This window comes from Mustela lutreola, chromosome 12, assembly GCF_030435805.1.
Source record: "Mustela lutreola isolate mMusLut2 chromosome 12, mMusLut2.pri, whole genome shotgun sequence".
Classification (NCBI taxonomy): Eukaryota; Metazoa; Chordata; class Mammalia; order Carnivora; family Mustelidae; genus Mustela; species Mustela lutreola.
Window position 1 is genome coordinate 22,641,245 of NC_081301.1, and position 26,922 is coordinate 22,668,166.

At 46.3% G+C, this 26,922-nt stretch overlaps 1 protein-coding gene across 6 annotated transcripts in view; it reads right to left on the reverse strand.

Annotated features, from left to right (window-relative positions):
* The window catches only part of PALM2AKAP2 (PALM2 and AKAP2 fusion), a 451,783-nt gene that overhangs the window by 94,537 nt on the left and 330,324 nt on the right, over nucleotides 1-26,922 (reverse strand). Inside the window, exon 1 of one of the 6 annotated variants that reach the window (XM_059141750.1) lies at nucleotides 11,798-11,956. The exons of the other annotated variants lie outside the window; for them this stretch is intronic. The gene's annotated coding sequence lies outside the window, so the exon portion shown is untranslated. Of the gene's footprint in view, nucleotides 1-11,797; nucleotides 11,957-26,922 lie in introns of those variants that run through there. 6 annotated transcript variants of the gene reach the window in all.

Sequence of the window (26,922 nt, forward strand, 5' to 3'; positions counted from 1 at the left end):
ATAGTTCACATACAGTGTCGTACTGGATTCAGGTGTACAACCCAGGATTCAGCACTTCCATACGTCATCTGGGGCTCATCACAAGTGCCCTCCATCATCCCCATCACCTGTGCCGCCCATCCCCCCACTTCCCCTCGGTGACCATCAGTTTGTTCTCTATGGGCAGTTTTCCTATTTTTTAATGAGTCAGTTTATACCAAGAAAATAAAATTTCTGCATGGATGACTATGTTTTTTATTGCGGTAAAATATATATCACACAAAATGTACCATCTTAACCATTTTTAAGTGCACAGTCCTGTGGACCCTAAGAATGTCCACAGAGTTGTGCGACCATCACCACCATCTGTCCACAGAACCCTTCTCATCCTGCAAACCTGAAACTCTACCTCTTCAACACGAACTCACTCTCCCCTTCCCCCAGGCCCTGGCAACCATCACTGTACTCCCCGAACATTTTTGAGATCTTAATAAATGTCTTCTTTTACTTTCTCTCCTCCTTAGGCAGGCAGCCAGGCTTTTTCATTTAAATGCTTGTTTTGGGGATCTGGTGTCAAGGAGTCAAAAATCCTGGCTTTTGTAAAAATCTAAGTCATCAATAAGATTATGCAAGGCATTTTAGAGACGGTCCTTACTCCCTCCAGCCCTGGGTGTTTTGCTCTGTTCCCTGCAAGTTCCTAGGGGAATTGGCAAGACTTCATAGAGGAGGCTCCAGGCCCCGAGTTCACAGACTTGCCAAGGATCCCTGTGCGCCCGTGAGGACCAGCAGCTTCAATCTTGACCACGTGGATAGAAACAGTCAAAAGCCATGTAGACGCATGACGGGAAATGCCAGCTAAAACCAGTGCAGAAAGGTGTCAGGACGGCCTCCTTCCCACAACCTAGAACCTTCTAAACCTTTACATTTTAGATATAATCACAGGGTGCGACTATCCCCCCAAATGACTGGGGTTAAATTTTCTGTTAGCTGGACAGGTTGAGGGCTCAAAGACAAAATTCAGTTAATTTATGTAAATTAAATAAAAAAAATTTTTTTGCAAGCCTTTGTTTATGGACTGAGATTTATAACTTCAACCACGGGAAAAGGACAGGGCTGTCTTAGCTTGTAGTAAGAACTAAACAGGCAGAATAAAGAGGGTAAGGATGAAGAGACTGTAAAAAGCCAAGCTATAGAGATTCAAATCCAGCTCTGCCACTAGCTATATGCTCTTGTCCTAAACCATGGTATCCCAGTTTCTTCATCTGTAACAACAAAAAATAATGGCATCTTCCCCAATAGGAGTTACAAAGGTCAAAGATGACAATATCTACATGGCCCCTTGAAAGAGGGCCCAACTTTTCACTATACAGTCATTATGAAAAGCAGCTTAAATCTACTTTGCTCTCAGAGTAAAGCTCTCTGCTCTTGGGGAAGCCTGAACTCCCAAAAGAAATATAAAAACTTGAACTTTTCAACGTTATACTCTTCCGGAAAAAAGCTCAATCAGAATTTTGTGATTGCAAATAAACCCATATTAAAGGTTCAAGGTTTTATCCAATTGTACACATACTGTATTAGGTCTTCCTCTGCTCATATAAACTCTGTCCTTGGTTTGGATCCATTCTTTATAAAGCCACAGGAATTGTTACTTTGTATTTGTTCAAGTATTTGCAGTAGAGTGTAAGAATTTTTGTGTATTGTGTATTGTGCAATAATTTTTGCTTGCATGTTTCCAGGCCAATTTTGAAAGGTATCATTTGCGGCACAGAGAGTTCAGTGGCAATTGTCAGAGGTGGCCTACGTTATCAAGCCCAAGAGGACCCTTGAGGAGTTCCTGAGATGGGACAATGCACTTAGAGGGTGTGGGTTGGAGGGAGGAGTGGAACTCAGGGGACAAATGCCTTTAAGGTTTGCTTCCTCTCATTTACACACCTTTAGGGTGGATGTTAAAGACAAAATTATTTCTATCATGGATTTCCCAATTATTCTCTCAAAACAACGAGGAAGCAAATACCAGGTGACAAATCTCCCTTTTGGTGACAAGACTGATAATCCTCCATAGCACCTGCCCTGACTCCCACTCTCCCCCGGGAACTCCCCACCTTCCAGCTGAAAGCCCTCTGGAGCAGATCAGCCGGTCTGCTGGAAAAACACAGGCTTCCCCTGGGACGATACAGTCCACCTGGCCAGATGCCCAGCGATCTGGCTTCTTCTGTACCACCCCCGCCTCTGGATCCCAGGGCGGGAGCTGGAAGTTCTGCACCACCTGCCAGCCCTTCCCCACCGCCTGCTCCACGTTGATGGCCCCACCTTCCATTTGCAAGGAATAACAATGGTTATGAAAAGTGGGTACCCAGGGCGCCTGGGTGGCTCAGTGGGTTAAGCCGCTGCCTCCGGCTCAGGTCATGATCTCAGGGTCCTGGGATCGAGTCCCGCATCGGGCTCTCTGCTCAGCGGGGAGCCTGCTTCCCTTCCTCTCTCTCTCTGCCTGCCTCTCTGTCTGCTTGTGATCTCTCTCTGTCAAATAAATAAATAAAAATCTTAAAAAAAAAAAAAAAAAAGAAAAGAAAAGAAAAGTGGGTACCCAGAAGATATGGAAAGGTGTTCTTTTCCTTCGAATGCCTCGGTTATGAAACCAGTTTGGTTCTAAAGCTGACTGAGAACATTCTACTCCATGGATAATGGTTATTAAAAAGTATTGGGAAAGGAGGGTTATAATACCAGCCGTCAAAGAAGGTTGGAAAATGCCACAGAACCTTGAACAAACTCTGTTTGCAAAGGGTAGAGCTCAAGAAAAAGTAAGTGGAGTCGGAGTAAAACAAGAAAGTAGGTACAGACGTCTGCAGGAATGTTGAGGAGACTCTCACAATGGAAGGGGGATGACGGGGTCTCTGTGGATATCATTTCCCTTCAAAACTCCCCCCCCTTAATATACACTGGGCGTGCTAGTTTCACTTCCCAGTCCAGACTCTGTGATTCCGGTTGATGTTCTGTTTACAAAAGAAAGACAGAGAGAAAAGGAAGGAGGGAGACCGAGGAGCCAGAGGGGAGAGAGTTCCAGATGTTCCGGACCAGAATCTAGAGAGAGAGGAGGAGGAGGAAGGGACAGGGGATGGGTGTTGGGCAGTGAGTGGAGTAGAGCCAAAGGAGCTACAGAGGAAAGAGGTAGAGGCCCGGATCCCAGGGGGCAGAGAGGAAAGACAGAAGGAAGGAGGCCTCCCCTCCACCCCCCCACTTCCTTCCCCACCCCACCCCCACTCCCCCAACCCCCCCCACTCCACCCCACCCTGGCTCCAGGTGGCACAGATGACCAACACAGCTTGCTTGGGAGCTGAAAAACAGGACAGAGGCCTGGACAAGTTTGGGGAGTAAACCTAAAAAAGGAAAGACGCTGTTGCCAGCCAGGATGGGTTGGAGGAGGGAGTAACGGGGGGCAATTCGGTACTGGCCTTAGAAGCATTTCCCCTGCCTCCTGGGTACCTTAGCCAGATGCTCTCAAAATTCAGACAGAAATCTTTCATGCTGCAATTTAAACTCTCTGTTGCTTTCCGAGTCCCAGGGAAAAGAATCACATTTGCATACCGCACTGCAATTTGTATGATATCACTTAAGATTTCGCTGGAGAGTTGCATACATCTGAAGCTACAGGAACACATACAGGATGTGGATTCCAGATATGGACAACAGCAGCACTCTGGACCTTCCGGGAAGGGTAATTCTTCCCTGTGGGGGAGCTGTGCTGAGCTCTGCTGGCTGTTAGTGCAGTCCACTGGATCGTAGTAGCACCCTCCCCACTCAAAGACCAATCTTGCCCCTCTTGAAGCTTGGCTGGTTTGCATAGTGTCAACTGCCAAACCTTCCTCCCTCCTAGCTGGGTAAGGGAGCTTCTCCCACTGTCATGTGCACACAAATTCCTGAGGATTTTGTTAAAATGCAGATTCTGCTTCAGTGGGTCTAGAATGGGGCTCAGGGTTCTCTAGTTTCAAGGAGCACCTGAATGATGCCAATGCTGTGGATCTCCGACTACACTTTGAACAGCAAGGCCCCATAGCCCTGGTTTAGGAATGGACAGAAGCTGGGTAGGACCCTGTGCAGCTGTGGGACCCTTGGGCTGATTCCACAGCCTCTGAGCACATCAGGATCCTCATTAGAAACATGGTGGTGATTCTAAGGATAAAGAGAAGTTGTGGAGATAAAGCAACCAGGTTAGCAACTGGCACTCAAAAAATGTTAATTTCCTGGGGCACCTGGGTGGCTCAGTGGGTTAAGGCCTCTACCTTCGGCTCAGGTCATGGTCTCGGGGTCCCAGGATCGAGCCCTCCATCAGGCTCTCTGCTCAACGGGGAACCTGCTTCCTCCTCTCTCTCTGCCTGCCTCTCTGACTACTTGTGATCTCTATCAAATAAATAAATAAAATCTTGAGAAAAAAAATGTTAATTCCCTTCCCCTTCCCTCAGAGCTCCTCCCAGCACCAGCACCAGGCCTGGAAACCTTAAGATCAAGGCGTCCCGGGGGATTGTAGGGAATTCCCTAGAAGAGAAAACGAAATTCCATTCTCAACAGTGGTTGGAGAGGGAGGGGTTTCCTCCCTTCTTCTATTTTATACCCTCTATGGGGTGATACTATAACATCCGTCATCCTCCAGAGGCTGTGAATTGTTTTGATAATGAAGCATATGATGAAAAGAATATTTTAAAAACAATGTACACATTGTGATTTCATGCAAAAGCAATGCCTCCCACACTCAGGGCCCATCTCTGTGCTGTGTGAAACACCAATCTGAGCTTTCTTCTAAAGGAAAAATGATCCCAAATAGGGATCATCACAAGTGCCTTGGATATGATCTAAGTTTCCAATACAGTTTGATCATTTTCCTCCCCAAATGAATGGCTTCTGCTCATCTGGAATTGTGTCAGAGGAGAATTCCTGCCTTTTTTTTTTTTTTTTTTAATCCCTTTGCAAGGATAAAATGTTCTAAATGCAAAACATTAATTTGCCAGGCTAAAAATAGCCTTGGAATCACACCGCACACGGCACACAGGCCTCGGTTTTATTTTTTATTTTTTTAAGATTTTATTTATTTATTTGACAGACAGAGATCACAAGTAGGCAGAGAGGCAGGCAGAGAGAGAGGGGGAAGCAGGCTCCCCGCTGAGCAGAGAGCCCAATGCGGGGGCTTGATCCCAGGACCCCGGGATCATAATCTGAGCGGAAGGCAAAGGCTTTAATCCACTGAGCCACCCAGGCGCCCCTGGCCTCGATTTTAATACACATACAGAGAGAGCTTTTTGAATTTAGGATTGAGAAGCACTTCAACTTTCTAGAAAATTAGTATGTATTCCTTGGGCATTCCCCCTAACCCTTACATAAAACGGGCTAGACAATGGGTTTCTTTCTCTGTTCACAGGCTGCATCACAAAATTTACATGAGGCCCTGCTCCAAACAAAGTGTTTCTGCATTATTCCCCTGAGCAAATGACATCGTGATCACGTGAGCCAATCAGGTCAGGGATAGGGGCTGAGAGCAGTCAGTTAAACGCCTACAGGAAAATGTGGTTGGGCCTTCCTAGAACCTTCTGTACACACTTCACCCAGGTGTGGGGCTCAGGTAGGCCCCACAGAGCTTTGCATTTGAGGCAACTAATGGGGCGGCAGTGGGGGAGGGGAGCAGCAGCTAGTGTCCCCCCTCCCCCCTCCCCTGCCCACCAGTTGGGCTTTCCCCCCGGGGGGTCTGCTATAGGACACTGGCTCAGTCCTGGCCCCACAGGTTCACTAGGGACATCCTGCGAAGGCCATGCGCTACAGAGAGGATGCCTACCTAGAACCCCTTCTCTTTCCGGTGCTCAGCGTAGTGGGTGTCAGGTCCTCACACACACTCTTCTAACAAAGAACTAAAAATCTGGAAGTCCTGGGCAGTTTCTCTACACCTTACAAACCCAGGGCACTCTAAGCTCCATGCAGAAACCTCCAGGCCGGCCTCCTGTGACACCCCAGGAAAAACAGCTCCCCCATCCCTGCTGAGCAGGCCCTGTAAGAGCCATCGTCGAGGTCCCCCTCAGCAAAGCACCAGGGAAGCAGTAAGATACACCCATGGGTAGTTCAAAGGGAGGCTAATGTTTCTGGACTGGCATTTATTATCTTTATGTATTGACTCGATTTCTCTCCAAGCCTACAGAGCAGATAAGGAGTATAGGGGCTCCGCTGGGCAGAAAGCTCAAGCAGGATCCACAGACCTTTCCAAGTATTTCCAGAATCACCTCTGGGTGGGAGCAGTGAAAACTGGCAAGACCTGAGGCAGGCAAGTCAGGGCAGATCACCTGATCTCATAATGGCTCTGGGGACCCTGTCCAGGGCACATGCCCATCTCTCCTAAGTTACAGCTGGGGTTGGGCAGGTGCACTTGGGGGGGGGGGGAGCGGACTTGGATCCACTGCAGGCTTGTGTCCTGGGGCATTAAGTGCTCAGGCTTTATTTGATGTCACCAGCAGATCTGGTTTAAAGGCAATATCTAGAAAAAACAACAACAACAAAAAACCCCAAGGAAACAAAAGGCGGCATCCAGGCTCCTCTCAAATGGGGGTTGCTGACTTTCCATACCAAAGCCTAGGAATCCCTCCATAGACATTGGCATGGCCAGACTGCCTGTCTCGATAGGCTGCCCCTCGGAACAAGGCAGATTTCCCCGGACACTGGGTCTTCAGTGTAGGACTAGAGTTGAGACAGTGGGAGGTCACTGGACTTGACTTGGACATTTTAAGGGGGCGGGGGGGGACTTCCCCCACTGCAGACAGTGACTAAAAAGGAAACGTCACAGAGGCATCACAAACGGTCAGGAGCTACAATATTCTGCTTTTTAAATCATGTTGCCTGTAAATCCCCAGTTATTTCTAACCGACTCACTTCCTTAAATGTACAGGCTCATCCTAGTCGAGTCCCCAGGGCTGGCCGGCACAGAGGATCTATCTGCTAGAGAACTTTGGACCAGAGGTGGAGAAAACATTTTACATGTCTTTGTATAAAAGAATGATTTGCAATGCCCACAAATTCCCTCAAAATTAATGTTTCTGTTGTGGCCACCCCACCATGGTGCCACTTAATAATTCACCCCCCCCCCATCGAGATCTGCAAATCTGTAAAGTTAAATGGTAAGACATAAACGGACTGGATTGACCAGGCTTCTCAGGCTCTTCTGAGAACCGTTTTAATTTTAACCCGAACTGCAACTCTTACCTTAATACAGGAATCCCTGTTCCCATCTTAGTGACCGAGTAAACTCATTAGAGCCAGCAAAGAATCTTGTAAGAGTTCCGGAAGGGAGTCTCACGGACATCCATCATATTACGGGTCACTGAGTGAGCTTAAAGCCCAGGATTAGGCTCCTGAAAATTTGGGTCCATTTGCCCAACGAGAAGCCATTTCTGATTTAACTCAAAGCCTAAAGAGGAAGCAAGTAAAGAAAAAATGGAAGAAGCCTCTGGAGTGCAAGTGATTTGAGGGTGAAGAGAGAAGGGGGTCAGCCAGACCCCCCAAGTCGAAAGGGGGTTGGAGGGTGGAGGTGAGGTCAGGTGGAGAATCTTTGTGCCCAAAGCTCTGCCATCTGATCAGTGTGAGCGATGAACAGCCAGCCTGCGATACAATTGCTGGAATTTTGTAAATTATACTTTAAAAACCGTTCATTTGTATCCACGTTAAAGATGAGAGGAGATTTCAGGGCACCTCTCTGGCTCTGTTGGTGGAGCGTACGACTCTTGATCTCGGGGTTGTGAGTTCGAGCCCCATGTTGGGTGTTTGAAGATGATTTCAATAACTAACTAACTAAATAAATCTTAAAAAAAAAAAGATGAAAGGAGACTTTGTTAACTTAGGAAAACAACCAATTTGGGGAGATATACAACACATGCAAGGTACTTCCATATCTTCTCTCATTCCACACAAGTTTTCAAATAGGCAGGCTTTGGCATCCCTGTTTTGAGACGGGAAGGAACGAAGATTCTAATTCTGTGACATGCCCAAGATCTTACAGAGAACTTGACGGAGGCACGAATGTGTTTTGGCCCCGCTGAGGTTCCCGATAACCACGGCATTACAGCATCTGTGTATTGGGCTCTGCTCACTCAGGCTGCTCTGTTCAAACATCAAAACCAACCAAAAGAGCTAGGAAAGGAAGGGGCCAAAGGACTGTGAAATCGATTCCTCACTGAGTCCTGCCACTCCCCTGGCTTCCCTGGCATTTATACCACGCCCCCCTCAACCAGGATACATATCCCCCAAGACTTCAAAGACCAAACAAAAACACCCAACTTCTTAAACCCACTTGAGGGACACTCCATCACCTTACCCTGTCTTCTGCCTGGATAAGGAAACGGACAGCATTTTGCCTGCGCAGGTCCCCCTTTCCACTGGCATGGCCCATCAGGCCACTCGGAGACTTCCACGGAGACGGGAACAATACCAGTTACATGTCCCTGATCCCACTCGAAGGTATCCCACAAGGCCTGGCAGTACAGGTGTACCTAGATTTTAGAGACAAACACTACACGGGAAAGAGGTAGGTGGGTCCGAGGAGAACCTCAGGCCCTTCTCCCAAAGGGTCTGTTCTCTCTTGTATCTCCCCAATCTCAGAATTCACTTCAACAGGTGAAAAGAACCCTGGGCCGAAACCTGGAGAAAGCACATCTTCTTGTTACTGGAGGCAAAGGAAAGCTCATGATTCATTCATTCTCCTGGCACTCAATTTTCCAGACAGCGGGGCAAAAACAGAAATGGTATTTATGGTGGGATTGTTTCCTCAAAAGCCAGTCTCCAGGGGCCGTCCTGGAGTGGATTCCACAATGACGCTTCTGCACTCCCATAATTCATAATTTGTCTTTCTGCTGACATCACATGGAGACTGGTGCCAATGAGGAACCCCCAACCTTAAGCTATTTTAGCTTCACAGAGAAATCTATCCATCAGTGTAGAGTTTACACAGTATAAAGAAAATGACGCCATTTCCTGGCAAAACTTACTAAAACTGTTGAACCTGATAAGTACATGAATTAATCGGTTCAAGTTTCCAATAGCTGGTACAGGATCCCTGACCAATAACCTAAACAAAGGGTGACTCCTGTTTCTCACGATCAAAGAGCAGTCATTCCACAGGCTACTTCAAGATTGATCACCAGTTCTACCAGAGATGAGACATGCATAAAATTAAAGACTGGAACTATACCATCACACTTGTGGTCTTTAGAAGTAACCTTCAACACGCACCTGTTTCAATTGTTTAAATTCCTCAACATAACCTCCACCCAAATTTGATTTCATTCTTACTTGAAACATCTCTCATTATCTTAATAAGTAGAGACTTGTAATGACATCCGTGATAGAAATCTGAGAGACGGGAGCTTTAGGAATCAATCAAATCTCTAATGATGCTACCAAGACAACAATTCTCCTAATTAAGCAGAAAGTCGAGGGTGTTAGCATTTCTTAAAAGTAATATTTAATAGTTAATTCCATACTAAAATAGGGAAGTTTTCGAATAAAACAACCAAGGGATCATTTCTTCCCTCACTTGATACCAAGTTAAGACAACCTGCTTCATCTTATTACCCTGAGATCCCGAGGCTCCTGAGTCAGAATGAGCCACTGATGGAAGTGAAATGATCTCTGGCCACACTACCCTGAACTCTGCAGGCAAAGAGTCGTGCCAACTGTCATGCCAGAATGATGAAACAATGGGTATTTCAAAAGGTCTGTTCCCATCTCAGAGCCTGGCCACCCTCTCACACCAGTACCCCAGCATCCCAGAAAGACACTGAAGTGAATTTCTTCTTCTTCTTCTCACTGCCAGAGAAACATGTCAGCACCTAACTGCACACAGTCCACCACGGAAGAGACTGCAAGACCCAGAGAGGTTTACTTTCATTTTTCTTGGCTCTCGGCTCATTTTATTAGTGCAGCCCAAAATAACTGCAGGACCTACATAACCCAATGGGACCCATTCAAAGGAGAAGCTGTCCTCGGAGCAAAGAGCCTGTGTCAAAACTGGGTAGGAGAAAGCTAGCCATGGACAGCTGTTTGGAAGGTGTGTTAGGGCAAGTCTTAATTCTTAAGGGCTGTATGTTTAACGCAACAGAGGAAACTCCTTCAGAGATAGCCATCATTTCTAGACATGCTACTCTGAAATGTTATTGATGAATATTGGGGATGCTGCCAGGCTGGGAGAAAGAGAGAATGTTTAATTAAATTAGGACCGTTTCCAGGAAGAAAAGTGTGATGCGTAAGTGAACTCTCTCTTTAATGAGAACAGAACGGAGGAAACAGATCTTCTGGTATTACAATAGTGGGCGGTGGCCCCCCATATGCCAGTGAACATGTCCAGTGAACACGTTAAGAGGGCAGGTTGCTTCCCCTGGGAATTCGCTTCCCGGATTCAAAGATGTACCACAGAGAGATGTGCCATAGAGAGATGTACATAGAGAGATGTGTGTGCACACTCTTCTCAAAGGTAAGTACATTTAAGAGTAGGGAAGGAAGCTTGCCCAAACTATGGGCGCTGCACTTAAAACCGCTACAGAGAAGGGTGCAGATTTGTCCAAGTCTGACCACACAGCCTCTGGGAGCCAAACCAATACCACCCCACATGGGAAACTGGCTTGAAGCGACAACCCACTATCTCTCCAAATGAGTGAACTCCCTCTACAGGACTCCCCCTTTTTGAGGATTAGGGAGAGCTCCTCAGGGCTGGCAATGTCTGTCCTGAGGGCAGGGAGCTCAGTAACCCGCTGCCTGTCTAGCCCATCCAGCTCCCCCACTGTATGCAGCCACCCTTAGCCTTCAAGTCTCCCTTGCCCAGCCGGGCCTTCCTCCGCAGGTTCCGGGCTCACGGACTTCCATTCAGTCCCCCGTCCCCCACTATGTTTCTCCAGAATTGCTCAGGGCCACCAGGATCTCCTGGCTCTCCTCTCTGAAGGCATGCTTACGGCACCCCCCTCACCCCCCACCCCCCCCCCCGCTCCCATTACCGGCACCGTTTGCTCAGAGTTCACCAGCACAGCACGATCCACACATCCCACTCCCCAAAGTGTCTCCACAAAGGGCCCAAAGACACGTACCCTCGGCTTTATCCAGGATAAAATACCGGATTCTAGCGGCCGGGGTCTCAGCCTCAGGCCAAACTTCCAGGCTCAGCGCGTACCCCTCCATCCCCGCATGGCCTCTGGAGCGCAGCTCGCAAATCTAGTCTGCGGGGCTCTGGCAGGTCCGAGAGCTGGCCCTCCCCTGCCTCGGGCTCCCGGCGCACCCCCTGAGTTCCCCAACCCCCCAGCGCTGCCATCTAAGGACTCCTGTCTTCCTTGGGAGCCGAACCAGTAGTTCTATCTTCTGCTGCTCCCGGCTCCGGAGGGGTGGCCACGGGCCGGCCGTTAGATACTCCTTGCTTTTCCTCTACAGCCCGCGCGCGTGTGTGCGTGTGTGTGTGTGTGTGTGTGTGTGTTTGGTTGTGGGGGTGGCAGGAGAAAGAGCCCTAAGTTTATTTTTCAAAGCACATATAACTAAGTACTGAATAAAGCGGCCAAAGGCTCGGCCCTCCCCCAAACCTAGGAATTCAAAGCCACATGGCCACAGCCCTTCCCAGCCAGGCCCCCTCCCAGCACACGCTCCTCTAAGCAAGGCCATAAAAGCCCTTTAAAGTCCGCGATCCTTCTGAGGACTCCCCAGATCTGCAGCCCCTCCCAGGCCACCCTCCTCCCACCACGCCTGAACCCCTACATCAGGAGAGCTCTTTGGGGATGTGGTGTCGGGGGTCGCCGCACCCCCAGCCTGGGCCACCCACCTCTGGGCGCAGGATCCCGGGGGACACAGTCCTCGAGCTCCGCTCCCGCTCGGCCCCTGCCTCCCGGCTGGGGCGTCCACAGACTCCGGCGAAGACGAGCGGCAGCCCCGGAGCGGGGCGAGCGCGTCTGCCTGGAGCCTCCCGCGCCGGACGAGCTGGAGGGCTGGGAGCGCCGCCCGCCGGCCGCTGGAGCCCGCCTCCTCCCCGCCCCTCCCCGCCGCCCGCCCGCCGCCCGGCGCCCGCGGGCCACCCCTCCGCTTCCACGTGCCCTCCCCATCCACCCACACCTCTCTGTGGCTTTGGTGGAATCCAAGCACAAACTGAGAAACCGCGGGATGAATGAATGGATGGACTGGAGGGATGGAGGGTGGATGAATAGAGGCACCGGGCCAGGGAAGCTGTGTGATTTCCTAACTGGGGAGAGGGCTCTGTGTCTCGGGATGGAGACCCGGGTCAGCGTGCGGGTGGGCGTGTCGGCGTGTGCACAGCCGTACGCATGTTGGTGTACACATGTGTGTGTGTGGGGGGGGTAGGTGGAACCGTGTGGGTGCCGGTGCGCGCTCGCGATGCCAGGAGCCGCTGAGCTCCTCCTGCCCGGGGTGGGAGCGATCCTTCCTGTCTTACCCAGCACGACGACGATGGTCCCCGGGGAAGTACCACCACTGGCCGCGGTGAGGAAGTCTGTCTTGGTGACAGGGATGAGGTCTCCCTGTGTTTTGGCGCTCTCCCCGATATGGCCCAGAGGCCGAGGTGTGGACAGGGATGTTTCCGGCGCTCCGGCTAGCCAGAGCCCTCAGGCTGCCCTCCCCACTGTGGCAGCCGGCGGCCTGGTGTCACAGCGCGTGAGTTAACAAAGCCAGCGGTGGGGAAGGAGGCAGCTGATACACAAGGTGGGGCTCCATTAGGCTCGTGGCCAGCCGTCCCTCACTCTCCAGCGGTCTGAAATTTCAGTCTGTAATCCCCTCCCCCACCATGAATATTTAAATAATGTTAATGACCCTTTGAGAAGGGACTGTCTCGAAATCCTCAGAGGACACGCGCAGAAAACACCGCACACAGAACACGGCACGTTTAAAAAGCGAGCACTTATCTTCCTCTGCTCCATCTCTGCAGAGGAAAATAATAAAATGCCAGGTTTCTTAAATTCAACTTTCCATGGGGAATGATGGGGGGTTTTCGGTTTCCTATTTATTCTCTCTCCAGCTTTGCAAGTCAGAGCCCCTCACTCTCCTTGGAGTTTCCATTCTAGGTAGGCCTGCTTCTTTCGGAACCCCTGGCCAAGGTCCTGGGGTCCTCTCCCGAGAATCAGTTGTGCTGCCAGACTCGGCAGGAAAAGACAGCTGCTGGTCCAGTTCTTCTTTGCTAATTCACAAAGGGCCTCCATCTCCCATACAAAGAAATGATATCATCAGGAACTGCTCAGAAAGCCTGTCCACGCTAATGACACGTTGACAACAGAACCCTCCGGAGAAAAGGCATCTTTCCAGTCTTGAGCTTGAGTCACACCTCTGCTGGGGGAGGGGCTAAAGTCCAAAATGGAGAGGTCCCTTGTTCTCCTCAGGGTTCTGGAATGTCAATAGGCTTCTTTTTCTTGCTACTTGGGAATTGTTTCACCAGCCTTCTGGTAGGTCTCCACTCTTGAATTTCAATAGAATTTAACTGATCCGTGGTCTGAGATAACAGAGCTTCCTCAGTCAATTCCTGTTCTCTCTCTCCCCTTCTTTTTCCTTCCATCTCTCCTTTCTTCCCTCCTTCCCTTCTCTCGCTCCGTCTTTCCTTCCTTCCTTGTAGCTCCTCCTGCCCCTGACTTAAGGAGTTAAATATCTGAGTGCCCTACATCAGGCTCTATTTTTACCATTTTAGTGACACATGAAAAACTCCCACGGAACTGAGGGTGTTTGGGTCGAGTTATTTATTATATGGACCACAGACTCTCAAAGGAAAGATTCTAAACGGACAGCAGAGGTGAGGTTTTAGAAACAGTAACATGGCAGGTGTGTCATGACTCTTTCTTCTGTTTCTAAATTTGAATAAATGTAAAGTTTATCAATCAAATTTGTTTCATTGTTAGAGAGCACAGCAAATCACACCGGCTGGATTACATCTTTCTGAAAGCGATGTCAGTGTTAGTGTTCATTTTTTAAAAGATTTCTATTTATTTATTTTAGAGAGAGAGAGAAAGTATGTGCACAGGTGGCAGGGGCAGAGGGAGAGGGAGAGAGAATCTTAAACAAACTCTGTACTGAGCACAGGGCCCAACCTGGGGCTCATCTCACAACTCTGAGATCACAACCTCAGCTGAAACCAAGAGTCAGCTGCTTAGCCAACTGCAACATGCAGGAGCCCCAATGTTAATATTAATTTTAATTTAATATTACTTTTAATATTAATAGTAAATTAATAGAAATATAAATAATAGAAATATAAATAAATATTAAATTAATATTAATTTTCTGTTATTCTGTGAATTTTAAAGTTCTGGTCTATCTTCCAGACAACTATTGGGAATATTAATTTAGGAAAAGTCCATGTTCAATATAGATATTAATTTACAAGAAAATTTTCTTTTCTTCCATCTTATAAGGTGTTAAAGAAGTAGACATGATTAAACACTTTTTAATATAAAAACACTTGGTACATGCCAGGTTCTAGAAATATTTGTTTAATTTGTTCAGTGAAATCACGGGTATGAACGTCTGCATGTGGAAGTAAAAACTGTTCCTAATTAGCATTTTCTCATTTATTTACCCCTCAGTCAGTGGTTCTCAGTCAAGGGTGATTTGACCACCAAGAGGACATGTTGGGAATGTCTGGAGATATTTTTGACTGATGTATTTTTGATTGTTATAACAATGTTACAATTATTACAATGGCGGAGATTTTGTGATAGTTATAATGTTATAAAGATATATTGATATCTAATAGGTAAAGCCTGGGACATTGCTAAACAGTACCCTCAGGGACAAAGGATTATTGTGTCCCAACTGTCAACATGGCTGAGGCTGCGAATCTGGCCCCAGACTCGAAGCCAGCACTAAGAACCACAGACATGAGAACCACTACAGTTACCAAAATGCAGATTCCCTGGCCCCACATTTACCTACTAAGTCTGAACCTATGGGGTCATGGCTAGGAAAACTTTTTTTTTTTTTTTTTTTAAGATTTTATTTGTTTATCAGAAATAGAGTGAGAGAGAGAACACAAGCACAGGAATAGCAGGCTGAGGGAGAAGCAGGCTGAGGGAGAGAGATCACAAGTAGGCAGAGAGGCAGGCAGAGAGAGAGGGGGAAGCAGGCTCCCCGCTGAGCAGAGCGCCCCATGCGGGGGCTCAATCCCAGAACCCTGAGATAATGACCTGAGCTGAAGGCAGCGGCTTAATCTACTGAGCCACCCAGGCGCCCCATGAGAACGATTATTAGAGCTGAGAATATTTTATGAAAGAAGCCCATTTAGTCTCCTAGATGCACTTTTTTTTTTTTTTTGGGAAGATTTTATTTATTTATTCGTCAGAGAGAGAGAAAGAGCACAAGCAGGGGAAGCACAGGCAGAGGGAGAAGCAGACTCCCTTCCCCACCCCCCCAGCAAGGAGCCTGATGGGAGATGATCTCAGGACCCAGAGATCATGACCTGAGCCAAAGACAGATGCTTAACAAAGGGAGCCACGACGTGTCCCCTAGATGCACTTTAGAAGCACATTTGAAGCAAAGAAAGGGCTATTAATGTTGCGGGGTGAAAAATCTAGTTGGGATGTCCAAATGTTAAATGTTCCCAAAGGCCCTACACCATCTAGGACACAAAACCTATGGAAATGTTGCTTAACAGGAGAACTCAGGATTTCTTTTGCTATGACCTAGTGTACATTTCTGCTCCGTTTGCATCTGCCATGCTGTTGGCCCTGACCAAGAGTGGTCTCAACAGAACCCAAGAAATACAATATACACTAAAGAAACACCAGAAGTGGGCTCCTGGGTGGCTCAGTGGGTTAAGCCTCTGCCTTCGGCTCAGGTCGTGATCTTGGGGTCCTGGGATCGAGCCCACACTGGGCTCTCTGCTCGGCGGGAAGCCTGCTTCCCCCCTCTGCCTACTTGTGCTCTCTGTCTGTCAAATAAATAAAAAAAATCTTAGAAAGAAAAAGAAAGAAAGAAAGAAAGACTAAAAGTAAATGTTAGTGTTTGGGAAAGAAATCAGCTTAGACACAATTTGACAAAACCTCTTCTTTCTTCTCAAACTGAGCAAAAGGAACCAAATCCAGCAAATAATGGTCTATCAGTAGCAACATGCCTCCATCCTGAGAAGAGCAGAAGTTGAAAAAAAGACTTGTGAGTGGCTCAGAGAAGTGATTTGCAAACCCAAACAGAGCCCAAGACTGGCCCATCATAAATGAGAATCTGCCACTTCTCCCTTCTAGCAAGGAGAGACATCAAAAACATCAGCTGGGTGTAATCCTCATATGTTAAATGTGTCTCACCAAAAATAAAAGTTTGCTAAGAAAAAGGAAGAGGAGAAGGAAGAGGCGGGGGAGGGGGCAGGGCAAAGGAAACAAAACCAACACCAAAAAGGTTGGCCCCGCTTTAACCAACAGCTCTAGATCTATACAGCTTTCCCACCAAGCAACAGGTAAAGCCTTTGGGAAGTTAGGAAGGATCCCAATCCCAAGGACATCTCCATGGGACCAGATGTACAACTGAAAATCTAAGAGAAGAAACAAACAGGGGGAAGTATTTGCAACATACATAACAATGAGTTACGATTCTAATATGTGAAGAGTTCTTACAAATCAATAAGAAAACTGAAGAAAATCACTAAATACCCAAAAGAAAAAAAACTTAATAGTTTATAGATGAATAAATATAACTGGCCATGGAACTTAAAAAAATATGCTCAAACTCTTTATAATTAAAGAAATGCAAGCAAAAATACAGGGATAATATATTTTATCTATGAAATTGGTAAATACATGAAATACAAATTTTATTTGTTTTTGGTGAGGGAATGATGAAAATTGAGTGACTGTTATACTTTGTTGATGATTAATAAATTGGTAAAATTAAGTGACTGTTGTACTTTGTTGATGATTAATAAATTGGTAAATTCAGAAGACAATTTGGAGCTATCTCTGGGGATAAAAAATGTTCATACAGTGCTCAAGTGCAATTCTCTTTGGGAATTCAGAAGTTTATAAAATCTAGGGAGTCAGATGAGAGATTGGGGTGGTGGGGAGAAGTCAGTGGATGAAAAATTCCTGATCACTGATAAGGCTAAAAAGAAAGAGAATATTTAATAGACACTTTTAAAGTTGTTTGCCATGCTGTGTCGTGATGTAAGTATTTCTGTAACCTGCAGACCTTTTAAAACAGGATTTGTTTGGAGAACCAAAGGCAAGGGGCTTGTATGAGGCTTGGTACAGGGTGAATATCAGACAAGATGGATACGAGATGAAGACGTCAGACAAGAAATCAGAACAAGGAGTGACCAGAAGAACTAACCACCACACCACCCCCCACCGCCCCACGCCACTTGAGTTAATCACTTGAGTTAAGAGCCCATAAAAATAATGGATTGGGGGATGCCTGGGTGGCTCAGTGGGTTAAGCCTCCACCCTCAGCTTAGATCATGACCCCAGGGTCCTGGGATCAGCCCCGCATCAGTCTCTCTGCTCACAAGGAAACCTGCTTCCCTTCCTCTCTCTCTGCTGCCTCTCTGCCTACTTGTGATCTCTGTCAAATAAATAAAACTTTAAAAAAATATATGGGGCAGGCACTGGACATCTTCTAATTTGTGAGTAGGGGTTCAAATAATTTTACTTTAAGTAAAAAAGAACAATTTATCCCTGCTGGCTATAGGACTTGGAACAGCCAATCAACCAGCTCCTAGGATTCACACAGGTCATTTGCTTGCTTTCTCAATCAAATAGTGGTTTTACCTTGTTCATCCGGATGTTTTGTATGTCTGTGGCTTCCCACTTAAGCCACTGACCCCTGATTCTCATTTAAAGGCAGAAAGGGCATCTCTCTAGAAGTGTGGATTTTTCATAGAAGGGATGACCCATCCATAGTACATTTTAACTACCAACTTTTTGAATGTCCAACACATAAGACTGACATGGGTCAAGGTCAGACCTGGTTGCTAAGTGGTAGTCAGCTCTAAAGACCGCAGATCAGTGTTTCCCAAGCTAGCTCACCTCAAGAGTAGCTTGGAGAAAACACTGGGGCTTTGTTTCCCTGAGGCCCAGGAATCTGTATTTGCTTATGCTTTCCACATGATTCTGTTACCCAGCCTGGTTTGGGAGGCACCTGGGGTGGACACAGAGAGAGGCTGGAGAAGGAGAGAGCTCATGGACACAGAGACAGGGACCGTGTCATCCGAGAACACTTGGCTCTTAGACCATGTTTACTCTCATTCAGGGCCTCCTTAGTAATGCCTGCCTTTTTTTCCTTTCCTCTCCAGGGTCTCTGGCTCCCTGTGCCCCGCTGAGTTCCTTCCCTGCCTCTTCCACATTTATTTCCTTTTCCTGCATCCTCACACTTGGCCTCTCCTTTGCCAAACTTTCTAACCCAAGGAAATGGTGACTTGATTACATTCCTGCCTGCTGTTTGAGACTCTTTTTTTCAAAAGACCTTTAGGAAGCCTGCAAATGACACATTCCAGAACCAACGCAAGTTTTGCCCATCTCATGGTCTTTCTTTAGAAGGTCCCACCTTGCAGTTGGACCCTGACTTCTCTCCAAGGACAAACTGAGATCGAATCATCCAGATTGGCCGTTGTGATATACCATTACACGGTAGCCGAGAGAGAATGTCAGACAGTATTCCAAACTAAAATCTTCAATGAAAAGCAACAATGTGGGACGCCCTGCGTTGGGAAGGGTGGAAGGAAAAACTCTATTGGTGGAGGGGAAAGGCAGGTAGGGAAGGGAGAGGGCACAGAGGACAGAGTCCCCTGGTATGGGAAGTGAGAAGGTGCTGATGGCTTCATGGGACAACTGTGGGTCCCATATCCTTAGTCCCAGAGTCCTTGAAGCTCACGTGCTAATGACAAGAACGTTACTCATGTATCACTTTGGTATGTAACAACAACAAAGCTCTCCGAGGGCAGATTCTTTGTTTCGTGGCTGAGAATTTTATCTCATTTAACAAGTGAATCATTTTTTTTTTTTTAAGATTTTATTTATTTATTTGACAGACAGAGATCACAAGCAGGCAGAGAGGCAGGCAGAGAGAGGGGAGGAAGGAGGCTCCCTGCTGAGCAGAGAGCCCAATACGGGGCTCAATCCCAGAACCCTGAGATCATGACCTGAGCTGAAGGCAGAGGCTTAACCCACTGAGCTACCCAAGTATATCATTTTAAAAACCTATTAGGGACACCTGGCTGGGTTGGTAGGTATAGCATCTCTTGGTCTCAGGGTCATGAGTTCAAGCCCCACATTGGGTATAGCCATTACTTCAAAAAAATGTACTAAACATTCCAGAGTTTATGCCCTATTGGAGACAAAGCATGAAATGGGGTCATTTTTAAAGCATGGCATTGAAAAACAGAAAATATGCCCAATATACTGGAGCCGTGCACAGTGCGTTCACAGGATGCTGGGAAATAGTGCCCCCAATGCCCAGGACAGTCTTCACTGAGTAAACTCAGTGGATTTGCTTCTCATTAATGATCTGTGTTTGAAATGCTAAACTACTTTCTTTCCAGAGCTGTTCGATTCCTTTTCAATTTTAGGTAAGAGATGCAGTTATTTTTTAGGTTTTTTTCTATTTTCTTAAAGATTTATTTATTTATTTCAGAGAGAGAGAGAGAGAGAGCGCGCAGAGGGGCAGAGGGGAGAGGGAAAGAGAATCTCAAGCAGACTTTGTGCTGAGCATGGAGCCCGACTCGGGGCTTGAACCCATGACCCTGAGATCACAACCCCAGCTAAAACCAAGAGTCAGCTGCTTAACTGACTGAGCCACCCAGGTGCTGCTATTTTTAATTTTTTACAAAATGGGACTGTAAGATTTTCCCAGGAATTCTCAAGTTTTCCCTTGAACTTCTGTTCAGAGGCTGTTTGTTCATTTACGGAAAGAATCCTAAGGCTCTTTGGTACCATTAGGGGTGGAGAAAGACTACACTTTGACATCTTAAATAATTCTGATTATCACAGAAGTAATTTTCCCAGCAGATTCTGACTCATCAAATGTTTTATTTATTTTTTTTTAAGATTTTATTTATTTATTTGACCGTCAGAGATCACAAGTAGGCAGAGAGGCAGGCAGAGAGAGGAAAGGAAGCAGGCTCCCCCTGAGCAGAGAGCCCAATGCGGGGCTCCATCTCAGGACCCTGGGATCATGACCTGAGCTAAAGACAGAGGCTTTAACCCACTGAGCCACCTAGGTGCCCCTCATCAAATGTTTTCATATTGAGAACTATCCAGTGAGAAAGTAGGCTTTTTCCTTCTACAACACGGAACACATGAAATTCGTTATCCTAGTGCTAAGTTCACCAAAGATGATGAGCTATATTGGAAGGCGGTTTAAGTTTATGTGATGCACAAAGTTACCTACTCACCTCAGCGACCACTCAGATTCCAAAGTGTTAAGATCTTTTAAATATGGAGAATGCCCATCGCTGCTTCGACGGCATGTTTAAAGCTTCTTTGGGGATGGGACCGTGGCCAGTGTAAAATCACTTTCAAAGCCACAACAGCTAATGGTAAAGCCAACTAAATACACAGAGCCATGTTCTCTGCGCACACTCTGCACCAGCTCAGGTCAAAGGCTTCTCCCCAGCTCCCTCCCCTTCCCCTCTCATCCCTCCCGACCTCCCCAACCACCCCCCCTTCCCTCTTTTTCCTTCTTTTTAGACTGCTGCCTGGCTAATTTTAGGAGCAGGCACGGCACACTCAAATACCTTAAGAAGCCTGTTATTCTGACAGATCACAGAAATGGGTAAAGCATCCACGTACCCAAAACTGCCGGTGACTCCCATGAAGGGCTTGGGGCACTGAGGTGCCCTGGCGCTGGACCGCTAAGTAATTTATAGCCTGGTGGAGATAAGATAGGCGGGCATGGAGACGGGGACGGCGTGTTTAGATAGAGGACGGTTGCTGCTCCTGTTTTTTATTTTAAACATTTTCTGTACTTGCTAGGGATGGGGGAGGGCATTTCACAATGCCAGAGACAGAGACTGAGAGCTGGGGGTACAAAGGACTTGTCACCCAAGCCACGTCCCTCATTTTACAGCACAACCAAGTGTCCGTGAAATATAGGAGCAAGAGGCCAGGGATTGGATCCTGATCTGTCCCTTATTCGCTGTGTGAACTTGGGAAAGCTGTCTTCCAGAACCCTCTCACCTGTAAGCGGCAGATCAGAGCTTCTACCATATATGGTTGCTGGAAGCATAATGAGATCATCCACGTAAAGCTGTAAACACAGGGCCGGCTACAAGGTCAGAACTCAGCAGTGGTTGTTGTGAGTGAAGCAAATGAATCCTAGGTCGGGGACAGAACTTGCACAGAGCCACCCAGCAAGACTGGGCCAGAGTCAGGACTCAAACACAGGCCTGCTCTCTCTCGGGCCAAAGTAAAGTTCTTGGTTGTAAGTTTGGCTCCTCTGTATTGTCATCATTGCTAAAGCAAACAGTAAACAACCACAACTCCTTCCACCTCACGCTCTTTCCTTCACCCAGAAAGCCCTTCTCACCCGCCCCAGCCTGTCCAACTCCTCTCCCTCAAGGGCCTCTTTCTCAGCCTGTCCCCAAGGCTGCCATTGCCCAAGCACAGGCTTCTTCCCTCCATTTCCATTATCCTGACCTTTCTCTGGATAGAGACATTCTATCGAGTGCTCCCTAAGTCCTACCTAGACTTTAGTGTCTTCCCTCAAGGACCCATCAAAGCCACTTACTCCAGCCAAACTCCATACGTGGCTCCTGCCCCTCACCTTCCCTCCATTTCCTGACTGAAGGTCCTGCGGTCCCTAGAGCCACCCCTGCCCTCTTCTTCCCAGAGGTCCAGCCACTGTGGTTTCTCCTACTGTCCCCAACGCCTCTGCCAGGTCTAGTCCTGCCTCCTTTCTTGCCTGGACCACTCCCTGGTCTCTTAACAGGCATCTCTGTCTTCAGCCTCTCCCCCATCTTGTCTGCTTTCACAGTGTATAGGGGTTTGCCTCCTAAACCACTCTCCAGGGGTTCCTCTTGCCAAAATTAAAATTCTTCTTATTCAATCATTCATCCCTTTACAGATATTTATTAAGATCGTGCTATGTAGAAAGCATCACTGCATGTGTTAGGGATATGGGGACCATCAGGCAGGTGCCTCTCTCTCTCTCTCTAGGACCACCGAGCCTGGAGAGGGGATGGGCATTCTCCCTGCTGTTTCCTCCAACTGCTGTCCTTCTCTCTCGGTGAACTCTCCTCCCTCACCACTTGAAGATTTCAGCCCCTGTCACTCTGTCCACTAACATTCTGATCATAAATCACTACACTAAAATGCCCTTTTGAACTGGTCCCCATCTGAGTAGGTTTCTAGGAAATTTCTTTCTAAACACACAAAAGACCAACTCACAAAAATAACTTTTTAAAGCACACTGAATATAATAGTTCTTAAACTTTTAGGTTAAAAAAAATTTGCACTTTTAAAACCCCAAATAATGGGGCGCCTGGGTGGCTCAGTGGGTTAAGCCGCTGCCTTTGGCTCATGTCATGATCTCAGGGTCCTGGGATCGAGCCTCGCATCGGGCTCTCTGCTCAGCAGGGAGCCTGCTTCCCCCTCTTTCTCTGCCTGCCTCTCTGCCTACTTGTGATCTTTCTCTCTGTCAAATAAATAAAATCTTTTAAAAAAAATAAAATAAAAAAATAAAACCCCAAATAAACTAGACTGTAAGGCAAATTCTAAGAAGAATTTCTTATTTCATATGAAAGGATCAACAACCCTCACATTTCTAACATTTACCATGGCTGTTCCTTTTCCCTTCCTATGACCTGGGTCACTCTTCTCTCTTTCATTCCCTTAATCACAAACAGTCTTTTCAGACACATCACTTACGCAAAAAATGTGTGGCTGGGAAGTTATTGATTCCCTCCATGAGGAAAGCATAGTTTTTGGTCTTTGCTCTGGATCTGAATCCAAGTGAATGGCTGCTTGTGAAGTTAACAGGCTCAACTTTTCTGAGAAAAGGATCAACACTCACGACCACAGGCAGGAGATCCACAGGTGGAACCTTCCATGGATGACTTTCCCAGTCTTTAAAATCGGGACAGTTACACAGTATCTATATTGCCAGCCCGCGGTGAGCGTTGGATGAGTTAATGCTCACGACATCCACAGAACCTACCATTCAGATTCTCAGTGGGCGTAGCTACTTATGATGTATCGGTGCCAGTCTGTACTCTGAAATTTCCCGATGTTTGGTCGAAAGAGCCAGAGTGGTCTTAGATCGGATGAGTTCTTGACTAAACCCTTCTCCTATAGGATCATAAATATTTTCCTGTTGTTAAATTTTAATGAAAGTATTTGGGGGTGCCCAGGCGGCTCATTTGGTGTAGAGTCCAACACCTGATTTCAGCTCAGGTCACGATCTTGGGGTTGTTGAGACTGACTCCGTGATGGGCTCTGCACTGTGGGGTGGAGTCTGCTTGGGATTCTCTCTCCCTCTGCCCCTCCCTGCTCCCTAATAAGTAAGTAAATAAATAAATAAGTTATTTTCCCAATTATAAAAGAAATGCATCCTCGTTGTACAGAAAGCATTACCTGTGGGCTCTGGAATATTACAGACTTCAGACTGAATCCCAACTCCACTCTACAGATTTTGTGACCTTGGGAAAGTCACTTAACTCCTCAGAGCACTGATGTCTGCATCTGTTGTACCACCGGTGGGACCAGGAGGGTACCTGCCTCACGGTGTCGCTGTGAGTGTTCAATAAAATAATGTAGGTCTAGTAATAGTGCTTGGCCCTTAGCGCATGCTGGGGAAGACTGGGAGGACAAATCAGGAAGAGAAGAAAGAAATGAAGAAGTAAGGGGGAGAGGAAAGGGAGGAGGGAGGAAGGAAGGGGAGGGGCATGGAGGGAGGGAGGAAGGGAAAAAGGGTGAGAGGCAAAGAGGAAATAGGAAGGTGCGTCAAGACTGTCATAGGACAAGAAAAGCCTGATGAAGTCCACCTGGGGGAGAAGGGTTTATTTTAACAAACTTTCTAATACCGTGAAAAAAATGCTTAGAAACAGGATGCATTTTTGATATGAAAAAGAAAAAGATTCTCTACCTCTTTTGCAAGGCCATTTCTCTTAAGAAAGATTTCCCTTTGTCACTCATGGTATACATTTAATATAAACTTGGAAAATTTTTTCTTCATATTTGGGTTTTGTTCATATTTTGTTTGCAAGAACCAACATATTTACAGCATATCAAGAATTAAAAAAAAAAAAAAAAAAGGAGTGACTCCTCCTGGATGAATGTTTGTTTATTTCTCAACTTTCAATAAGCTTTGATTTTTAAAAATTTCCAGAAGATTTAGTGACATTAATTTGAAAAAAAAAAATCACCTTCAACATTTGAATTTGTTTAAATATGGTACATTTTTCTGGGGTGCCTGGGTGACTCACTTCAGCATCTGCCTTTGGCTCAGGTCATGAACCCAGGGTCTGGGATCAAGTATAAAATCAAGCTCCCTGCTCAGCGGGGAGCCTTCTTCTCCTTCTCCATCTCCCACTCCCCCTGCTTGTGTTCCCTCTCTTGCTGTCAAATAAATAAATAAATAAATAAATAAATAAATGCACCTCATGTAAAAGTAGACAAAACAACATTCGATAAACCGATTTTTTACCTAAAAGCCAACAAATGCTGTATAACAGAGAAGTGCAGGTACCTTAGGCAACACTAAATGAAGAAACTGTCCTAAGCTCAGACATGGTGGGGACAGCGGGTTTTCTAATAGATACTGCAGGACACCCATAGGCTGAATTTCTCCAGGTTGCATGAAAGGTCTATTTATTCACTGTGGGCCCAGCTTCCCTTAGTTACTGAAGAGGCAGTTCTGTTTTATCATATTCATGAATCATCACAATAGAATGATAACAAAAATGTAATCAGAACATTGATGGGATGAGGGCCCAAGGGCAAAGTGTGAAAACCAACCAGATCCCAGCGATGAAATCGACTCTGATCCCACCAGGTAAACTCCAGCTTTGTATTGAAGAACAAATGCAAACAGAACTACATAAAAGCTCCCTTATTGATCAGGGGCTATGAGACCTACTTTATACATTTGCATACATAGTGCAGTCATTTTGTGCTCCCAAGCAAAACAGTGTGGAGTAGTCATTAAGAATAAGGGCTGGGGGGCGCCTGGGTGGCTCAGTGGGTTAAAGCCTCTGCCTTCGGCTCAGGTCATGATCCCAGGGTCCTGGGATCGAGCCCCGCATCAGGCTCTCTGCTCGGCAGGGAGCCTGCTTCCTCCTCTCTCTCTGCCTGCCTCTCAGCCTACTTGTAATCTCTGCCTGTCAAATAAATAAATAAAATCTTTAAAAAAAAAAAAAAGAATAAGGGCTGGGGGCGCCTGGGGGGCTCAGTTGGTTAAGCCTCTGCCTTTGGCTCAGGCTGTGATCTCAGGGTCCTGAAATGGAGCCCTGCACCCAGCTCTCTGCTCAGTAGGGAGCCTGCTTCCCCCTCTCTCTCTGCCTACTTGTGATCTCTCTCTCTCTTTCTGTCAGATAAATAAATACATAAAATCTTAAAAAAAAAAAAAAAAAAAAAAAAAAGAACAGGGGCTGCCTGGTTAGATCTGTGCTCTGAGACTCCTTTCTGTGTCCTTGGACGAGTTGCTTAGGCTCTCTGTACCTTTTCTTCCTCTGTAGACTTTGGTCCTTGCCCATGAGCCCCTCATAAGAAGACAGGCTTATCTGCAAATGGGCTCTGACCTATATGGAGAGAGACTATTTCTAGAGCTTTATCATCATTAGTTGCTCCCACTGGTGGAATGCTAGAAATGAACATAAGAGGAAATGCACTGATGTGTCCAGGAAATATTTGTGAATATATTAGAACTTTGGCTTGAACTATCCAGGCCACTGTCTTCTATTTTAGGAGAGGACCACTCAGAGAAAAGGAAATTTTACCAAGTAATAGAGTTGGTAAAAGTGCAAGAATATTTCATCAACATTTTAAAAACTGGGATGATGAAGCTATCTGCAAAAAATGAAATCAGGCCAACACCGATAGCCCAGCTAAAATTAAAATTCTAGAATGGGCTTCAGAAAAACCATAACGTGGCCAGATTGAGGAAAAGCTGTTTTGTTTTTGTTTTTTTTCATTCAAGAGAAATAAAACAAACTGGGGACAGAGTTCCCTATAGTTTCATTTCACAGGGAAACCAGTGAGTTATAGATCTTGACCTGAATCAGGTTTGGAAGCCTTTATTTCTAGGAAAAAAAAGCCAGGCGAGTTCTGTTGATAGGCTATCAGTGTATTTTGTGAACCGAAACTGTGTATCTGTCTGATTTAAAGCTTCATAGAACACATTGTTATCCTTGAATGAAAGCATAGTTAAAAAAAAAAAAATGGGACATACCGATACTCAAAAATCTATTCATCACTTCTCTAAAATTCAATTTTAATTTAATTAATAATTAACTTAATTGAGTGTCCAGTGTTGTGTGTGGCAAAGCTACTCCTGCCCCATCCTGAGATCACTCCTGCCTTTGCTAACAGTAAAACTAATTTGCATTCATCAATACTCAGATCGAGAGGTTAAGCAGTGTCTTTCTACCAGGTTCAAATGGTCACTTTGAGGCCTTTGATAAGTTACTTACACTGACTGTGCCCCAATGGCCACATCAGTAAAATGGGATGAATAAGAGCCTCTCCCTCTCAGGATCAGTCTGAGGATTATATAAAATGGTGCAGGAAGGGCCTAGCGCAGGACTGAGCTAATAGCAAGAACTCATCCATATTAGCTGTGATTGCTGGTAACGGAACATGACGAAGAAATAAAACAGCAAAGAAGTACCTGGATCTTTCCGTTGCCAGGAATATTCCTTATGTATACACAGAGAATGAAGAACTGTCCAATGGCTATGATTTCATTTATGTGACTTTCATTTTATTGGACAAATAGGGAGTAACACATCGGAATGATAATAACCAATTTGATACAGCT